This window comes from Sorex araneus, chromosome 2 (genome assembly GCF_027595985.1).
Source record: "Sorex araneus isolate mSorAra2 chromosome 2, mSorAra2.pri, whole genome shotgun sequence".
Classification (NCBI taxonomy): domain Eukaryota; kingdom Metazoa; phylum Chordata; class Mammalia; order Eulipotyphla; family Soricidae; genus Sorex; species Sorex araneus.
Window position 1 is genome coordinate 249,018,373 of NC_073303.1, and position 9,005 is coordinate 249,027,377.

A 9,005-nucleotide genomic window follows, 5' to 3' on the forward strand; every position below is an offset into this window, starting at 1 on the left:
GATGTATGTGATCCCATAAAATAGTGAAACAGATATGAAAGGTTGAGAGAAGGTAGATAAATGGCCCCTATTATTCTACCAATCAAATGAAATACCTCTCCACGTCCTCATTTGAATGATAATATAACTTAGAGAGACTGGGGCTTGCTGTTGGCAATGCCGTGCGTTCCAGCCCCAAGCCACAGGCCAAGGTAACCTTGGCGTGTCCTCTGCAGCCTGTAGAGGAAGCCTGCGACCCCCTCCCTGCCCCCTCCCCTGCCCCCCCAAACCCAGCTCACCCACCAGCCTGCCCAACCGCCAGCTCCCCTTAAGTCCCCCAGACCCAAGGCAGGTTCCCAGATTTTTTTTTTTGGTTTTTGGGTCACACCCGGTGATGCACAGGGGTTCCTCCTGGCTCTGCACTCAGGAATGACTCCTGGCCATGCTCAGGGGACCCTATGGGGTGCTGGGAATCAAACCCGGGTCAGCCTCATGCAAGGCAAATGCCCTCCCCGCTGTGCTATCGCTCCAGCCCCCCAGATTTTTTAATGGGTCTTTGGGGGCTGGAGCTTTTGTAGCTGCTGGAACAGAGAAGGTGCTTGCTTTGCAGGTGGCCAACCGGGGTTTGATCCCAGCACCCCCTGGAGTGATCCCTGAGTGTAGCAGAGTCGGGAGTCAGCGCTGAGCACTGCCGGGTGTGGCCCCAAACAAATGAACAAACAAGCAAGCAAAGGGCCTGCGTCCTGCCCTGCAGTGCCTGTTCCGGTCAGTATTCTTTTTCATTTTTTTGCTTTTTAAATTTTTTTTTTTGCTTTTTGGGTGACACCCAACAGTGCTCAGGGGTTACTCCTGGCTTGCATTCAGGAATCACTCCTGGCGGTGCCCTCAGGGGGGACCCTATGGGATGCTGGGAATCGAACCCAGGTCGGCCACGTGCAAGGTGAGCACCCTACTCACTGTGCTATTGCCCCAGCCCGTGGTCAGCATTTTTCATCTCCTTCAGAGACACCCCTCAGTGCCCCACCTGGGTATCCCCAGGACCCGGGTCCCACTTGGCAAATCTCTCTTTGGGGCCTGAGCGATAGGAGAGCGGGGAGGGCGCTTGCCTTGCATGTGGCTGACCTGGGTTCGATCTCTGGTGTCCCATCGGGTCCCCCCAAGGAACAGCAGGAGTGAGCCCTGAATACAGAGCCCTGAGCATTGCCAGGGGTGGCCCACAAAGAAACAAAAAAAGATCTCTGTCTGTCTCTGTCGCTGTCACTGTCTCCCCATCTCAGTCATCCGTGCATTGATCCACAATGAATTCTGAATTACAGAAGGCAGGGGGGAGGGGGAGGGAACTGTGTGAGATCGACTCACGGCTGCCAGAGAACCGGGTTTCATGTTTCATTCATTCCACGTGCCTGTTCCTGACCCCCCGCCCCCCCTCACCGCCTGTGTCCCCACGCTGGGGGAGGACCTGGCTGTATCAGAGCATCACACATGGACACACGGACACTCTGCTTGGGGCTGGGGCTGCGGGGGTGGGTCCTCTCTCAAGTGTCCATCTGGGGCAGCTGTGAGTTCTCTGTTCCCGTGTTCCTCCATCCCCCAGTCCTGAGCCTCATACAGTCCCCCAGCATGGGCTGATGTGACAGGCCATTCATCAGAGGACCTTGTTCCCCGGGTGGGTACTGTCCCACAGTCAGCAGCCTGTGACCCCTTACAGAGATTTCGGACCCTCTGCAGAATTTTTCACTCTTTGCAAACACGGCCAAGGTCAATTTCTGTCCGGAGGATACACTGCGGGGAGGTTTGATGCCCTGAATTGGCCTCAAGGACATTGGGGTTGACTCTGGCGTCTCGTTTAACGGTGACATCTCCTGTTTGCGGGTCTCCGAATTCGGGCAGGTGCCCAGGGGAAAGTGCCCAGTTCCACCAGTACCTTGGACAGCGCCTGCCTTGACTCGCTCCAGGACCACGGACAGCGCCTTCCCCTGGGTTGCACATCAGTAGAGGTAGTATACTGGGTAGGGAGCCTTCCTTGCACTCTGGCTGACCTGGGTTCAAGCCCCAACACGCCATATGCCCCCTGAGTATTTCTAGGAGTGATGCCAGAGCACAGAGCCAGGAGTAAACCTTGAGCACAGCACCTAAGACACTGCCCATCTTTATTTATTGTGGTTTGAGGGTCATACTTGGAGAGAATGAACTTGGAATAATCCAAAGGGCTGAGCACAGGCTTTGCATGCAAGAGGCCTGGGTTTAATCCCCAGCATCACAAGGTCCCCTGAGCACTGCTGGATGTGATTCCTGAGCTCTGATTCATTAGTCCCTGAGTGCTATTTGGTTTGACCCAACTCCCTCTTTTTTTTTCTTTTTGGACCACACCCAGCGATGCACAGGGGTTACTCCTGGCTCTGCACTAATGTTAGTTACCCCTGACGGTGTTCAGGGGACCATATGGGATACTGGGAATCGGACCTGGGTCGGCCGCATGCAAAGCAAACGCTCTACTCGCTGTGCTATTGCTCCAGCCCCCAACTCCCATTTTAAGAGAGAGAGAGAGAGGAGTTCAGTGATATAGTATAGAAAAGAAGGTGCTACCTTGCATACAGCCATGCAAGTTTGATCCCTGACACCCCCAAATGGCCCCTTGAATCCTATCAGAAGTGATTCCTGAGTGCAGATCCAGGAGTAAGCCCTGAGCATCACCAGGGAGAGGGGAGGGGCTGGAGCAACAGCACAGCAGGTAGGGTGTTTGCCTTGCACGCGGCCGGCCCAGGTTCAATTCCCAGCATCCCATGGGGTCCCCCGAGCACCGCCAGGAGCAATTCCTGAGTGCAGAGCCAAGAATAATCTGTGCATCGCCGGGTGTGACTCAAAAAGCAAAAAAAAAAAAAAAAAGAAGAAGAAGAAGAGAAGGAGGAGGAGGAGGAGGAAGAGGGGAGGGATTGGAGAGACAAGGGCTTGAAATGATTTTCCAGCTGAAAACGCACAATGACAGATGCAAGATTCTCCCCTCTGCTTCTCAGCACGGAACTAACCCTGAATCCCTTCTCCCCGGGAGGGCTGAGTGCCACTAGGAGCAAGAGCTTACTATCACTCCTTGCTTTGAGGAATGATAGTAAGAACTCTATGGACAAGGAAGTTGACTCACCCGTAAGAGAATACTGGCCGTGAAAATGAAAGTGTATGTCTTCACAAAGACATATACGGGAAAGATCAAAGGAGCTTATTCACAATCTCAGCACAACAGGCAATCCAAACATGCCTTTAACGGGTGAATGAATAAAGAAAGCAGGTGGGGAGTTGGAGCAATAGCACAGCAGCTAGGGCGTTTGCCTTGCACGCGGCTGACCTGGGTTCGATTCCCAGCATCCCATAGGGTCCCCCAAGCACTACCAGGAGTAGTTCCTGAGTGCATGAGCCAGGAGTGACCCCTGTGCATCACTGGGTGTGACCCAGAAAGAAAGAAAGAAAGAAAGAAAGAAAGAAAGAAAGAAAGAAAGAAAGAAAGAAAGAAAGAAAGAAAGAAAGAAAGAAAGAAAGTGGGAGGCTGGAATGCAGCTCCAGGGGTACAGCATATGTCTTGCATGTTCAAGGTCCTGAATTTGATCCCCAGTACTGTATGGACCCCAAGTGGAAGAGAGGGAGGAAGAGGAAGAAGGAGGAGGAGAAGAAGGAAGAAGAGGAAGAATGAGGAGGAGGAGGAAGAAGGAGGAGAAGAGGAGGAGGAGGGGGAGGAAGAGCAAAGAAGAGGAAGAAGAAGGAGGAGAAGAGGAGGAGGAAGAGGAAAGAAGAGGAAGAAGAAGGAGGAGAAGAGGAGGAGGAGGAAGAGGAAAGAAGAGGAAGAAGAAGAAGGAGAAGAGGAGGAGGGGAGAGGTAGAAGGAAAATAATCTTCGCCAGAGAAATAGCTCAATATATTGTGTGTGTGCTTTGTACATGGAAATCTTGGGTATGATCCCTGACACCACATGACCCCCTCTCAAAACCACCCAGTAACTCCCCCCCAGAATATATTGGAGAATACAGTGAATTTTTCTTCAATTTTTGCTTGTTTGGTTTTGGGGCCATACCCGGGAGTGCTTAGGACTCGGTGGCTCTGCTACACTCAAGGATCACTGCTGTCAGGGCGTCAGGGCTCAGGAACCCTGCGGGCGTAGGGGCTCCAACCTGGGTCAGCTGCATGCAAGGCAGGCGCCCTCTCTACCATACTATCTCCCCAACACTAGATATTTTTCCCATTCAATTTATTAAGCACTAGTTAAATATTTGTTTCACTGGAAACAAAGGTGGAACTGGGTCTTCTCTCTTCCTTCCTATTCTGTATTTCTTAATTATCTTCGTGTGTTATTGCATTGGTTCAAACTATACAAGGGCGCTGAAGAGTCACATGAGTAGTATCTCTGTGCTGCTGCTGACGTTTCTGTACAAGGTCTCAAGTTTGCTCTATACGTCCCTAGTCTCAATGTCCTTTATCAAATTTTGCAAACCCCACATCTTGGGGCTGGAGCAATGTACAATGGGCAGGGCACTCGCCTTCTATGTGACAGAACTGGCTTTGATGCCCGGAATCCCATAGGATCCCCCAAGCCTGTCAGGGGTAATTACTGAGTGCAGAGCCAGAGTAAGCCCTGAGAAATGCTGAATGTGACTCCCAAACAAAATGAAAAAAAAAAACACCTTATTTCCAGTTGCTAATGTTGTTAATTTATTTTTTTTTGCTTTTTGGGTCACACCCAGCGATGCACAGGGGTTACTCCTGGGTCTGCACTCAGGAATCACTCCTGGCGGTGCTGGGGGACCATATAGGATGTTGGGAATCGAACCCGGGTTGGCCTCGTGCAAGGCAAACACCCTACCCACTGTGCTATCACTCCAGCCCCTAACGTTGTTAATTTTTAAACCATACAATTATTAAATGCTTTTCCTAGATTTTCTAGATTATATTTTACTAGACTCAGGTCCTGAGCAATACTACAGCAGGTAGGGCTCTTGCCTTGTATGTGGCTGAATCCCTTGGTTCAATCCCTAGCATCCCATATGATTATACACACACACACACACACACACACACACACACACACTAGCACCACCATGAGTGATTCCATAGTGCAGAGCCAGGAGTGATCCCTGAGCATCACTGGGTATGGCCCAAAAAATAAGAAAAAGAAAAAAACATATTTTACTAGGTGCTGCCATCCAAAAATTATCCTACACAGAAATTTATTTTTTTTCAGTTTGTTATTGGGGAACCACACCCACACCTGGCAATCCTCAGGGCTGGCTGACTCCTGGTGCTGTGCTTAGCGATGCTCCTGGTGGTGTTCAGGGGACTCTATGGGATGCCGGAGATCCAACTCAGGTGGGATGCATGCAAAGCATGTGCCCTCCTCGCTGTACCATCGCTCCGGGCCAGCCACTTAGAACTTTTTTGGGGGATTCGGGGGTGGAATCACATCATACCCAGCGATGCTCAGAGCTTACTTCTTGCTCTGTATTCAGGAATCACTCCTGGCAGGGCTCAGGGGACCTTATGGGATGCCGGGAATTGAACCGGGCCAGTCACGGTTAAGGCAAATGCCTTCCCTGCTCTTATCACTCTTGTCCCCCCACTTGGAACTTTACAATAGAGGCCAGACGCAAGCCCAAGAGAGGGCCAGGGACAGTTAGAAGAAAAGAAGGAATATCCCGGTAGGACCTTTAAGAACATGAAGAAATTGAGCTAGTACCATTCAAAGGTGGCACTGAGGGTTTGGGAGCGAGGGAGAGCCCTAGTCCAGCGGGGAGGGCATTTGCCTTGCACCAGGCTGACCCAGGTTCAATCCCCGGCATCCCAAGGGGCCCCTGAGCACTGCCAGAAATGATCCCTGAGTGCAGAGCTAGGAGTCAGCCCTGAGCATGGCCCTCGGTGTGTCCCAAAACAGCCAAAAACAATCTGAGCACAGAGAAAAAGGTGCAAACCTGCCTCCAGAGACTGGGACAACCTTAAGCAATCCTTCCCGAACCCCACCGCTCATCTGCAAATCCTGCTCCCCAACGCCCCCCCTACCCCCCTCCTGCAATCCCCTAAATTGAGCATTTAACATCGGATTCAGCGCATAGGGCAAAAAAAAAAAATCAAGAGAACAGTTGAGATGCTCCTTGGAAATTGCTTAAATTGCCCATAATAAACATATGTGGGTTTTATGTCTAAAACTCTAAGAATTTTTGAGCGCTGCGTTGCGACTGCGCGTCGGCGGGTCCCCAGCCGCGTCTGTATCCAGAGCTGGGTAAGTGGGTGCTCATCCGTGCAAGGGCCGACTGCGGGTGAGGGTGCCTGCTGCCAACTCCAGCCGGATGTCACGACACTGCGGCAGGGACCAGAGTGACCCAGGAGACCTATGTGACTCCTGGTAGGGTTTAGATACCCCCAAGACCTCCCCCCCTCTCAACCCCCAGGACCCGGGATGTGTGTGTATTGGCGGGGAGCACCCCAAAGCCAGCAGACCTGGGCAGAACCTTAGTCTAGGGTCCATGTGTGGCCAACACCACCTCAGCAAAGGGGTCCTGGCAACTGGCTTTGACCCTGGCCCCTCTCCCTATCCCCCCCACACACACCAGGGCCCTTGATTTCTTGCTAATTTCGCTTTGTTCTGGTGTTGGTGTTCAGGGCTTCCGCCTGACTGTGACCTCAGGGATCACTCCTGGACGGCTCAGGGGTCCCTACGGGGGTGCCAGGGATCGAACCCGGGTCGGTCGCATGCAAAGCAAGCAGCTATTTCTCTTCTCATCTTCCCCTCCAACCCAACTCGCCCCCTTCTCCTTCTTTACATGTCCAGCCTTTGCTAGGAGCCACTCTAAGCATCTTTCACCACTTATTACCCATTTTTGATTATTTCTGGCTGTGGGGCTGGGATGATGGGGGGGCGGCTCAGCAGTAGTGCGCATACGTCGCCCGTGTAGCACGCATGCGTGTTTTGTGCCTGGTTCTGCTGCAGTTCCCAGGCACTCCCACCCAATAGTCCAACTTAGTCCCCCCAAAATGAATCAATGACTTTAGTATTTCTTTCCCTAGTTCCTTCCCAGAATCGTAAAAAAATAAAATAAAAAAGAAGAAGAAGATCTTAATTGTCTGGGTCATCATGCAATGACCAGGGCTTGGCACCCAATGACAGGGGATGAAATATTAGCAGTGGGATGGACCCTGGTTTCTGATTGGTCTCCGGGTGCCCATCCCTCCCTTCTGCTCCCTTTTCATGACCAATCAGGAACTGTCCCCATCCTTCCTTGAACCTCCAGTGCTCAGAGCCTTTCTGAGACAGTTCCCACAACAGGCTGAATTCCAGAGTCCCCCGCCCCTACCCCACGCCACTCCCCTGCACCCCGGCCCCAGGGCTGGAGTCTGGGGTCAGACCTGGACTGCTCATTGCAACTCTCTCTCCCGCCGCCTCTCCGCGCAGGGCCCTCTGGGGAGCGTCCCTCGGCGGTGGTGCCCGACCCATTCATTCCCATTAGCCGCTGTCCACGCTGGGCCGCAGGGAGATCAATTATCAGCGCTGGCCACTGAACCGTGCTAATGAGGATGTAGGTTTGCCAGCAGGTGGTGGAGGGGGAGGGACGGGGCTCGGGGGGCCACGCCGCTGCCTCCCGAAGGCCTGGGAGGCCACGATCACCCCTAGGAACCAAGACTTAGCTCAAGCTGGCGGAGGGAGCCCAGGAAATGGCCTGGCTGCAGACTGGGGTCTCCCGGAGGGTGGGGTGGCATTGCTGAGTCTGGCCACTAAGGCACCCCCTCCCTTGCACGCCACCCCGACTTTCTCAGGCCTTCCTCTCTGCCAAAAAGGCCCTAAGACCTGAGCAACTGTAGTTGCTCAGAGCTGACTCCAGGCTCTGTGCTCAGGGATCACTCGCTGCAGTGCTCAGGAGACCCTTTGGGTGCTGAGGATTGAACCCCGGCCTGCCAGGTGTAAGGCAAGTACCCTCCCCGCTGTATTATTGCTCTGATCCTGGGAGACCCCACTTTGATCTCTCCTACTACAGGGTTCCCCCAAGTACTGCTGGGAATGACCGCCCCACCCCGTGAGCACTGGACTCAGAAGAGCCCCTGAGCACTGCTGAATGGGGCCCCAAGCCCCCACCAAAAGTGCTTATGCTGGAGTCAGAGCTATAGTACAGCAGGCAAGGCATTTGCCTGGCACATGGCCAATCCCGGTTCCATCCCCCACATCCCAAAGGGTCCCCCAACCCCCTCCAGAAGTGGACCCTGAGCTCAGAGTCCGGAGTAAGCCCTGAGCATCTTGCTGGGTGTGACCCCCAAACAACAACAGTAAAATGCTGATGCTCTTTAACCCAGCAACTCTCTTACCATTCTTTTTTTTTTCTTTTTGGGTCACACCTGGCAATGCACAGGGGTCATTCCTGGCTCATGCACTCAGGAATTACCCCTGGCAGTGCTCAGGGGACCATATGGGATGCTGGGATTCGAACCCGGGTCGGCCGCGTACAAGGCAAACGCCCTACCCGCTGTGCTATCACTCCAGCCCCTCTCTTACCATTCTTGTTGATTGATTCTTTAGGGGTCCCTCCCCAGCGGTGCGGAGGTGGGGCAGGAAGCCAGCAGTGCCAAGGATCGAACTCGCACACACAGATTGAGCATCTGGGGGCTGGAGCAACAGCACAGCAGGGAGGGCGTTTGCCTTGCACGGGGCCGACCCAGGTTCAATCCCCGGCAACCCAGATGTGGTCCCCTGAGCACCGACAGGAGTAATTCCTGAGTGCTGAGCCAGGAGCAACCCCTGAGCATCGCTGGGTGTGATCAAAAAGGGAAAAAAAAAACAGATTGAGCATCTATGGGCACACACTGCAGCCCTCCCAACCGTCTCCCCAGCTGGCCAGTTGCCAGCCTCCAGCCTTGATGCTTGGAGAGGTGACCATGTACATGGACTTCCCAGAAAGTTAGTTTTGTTTTGTTTTGTTTTTGCTTTTTAGGTCACACCTGGCGATGCACAGCGGTTACTCCTGGCTCTGCACTCAGGAATGACTCCTGGCGGTGCTCAGGGGA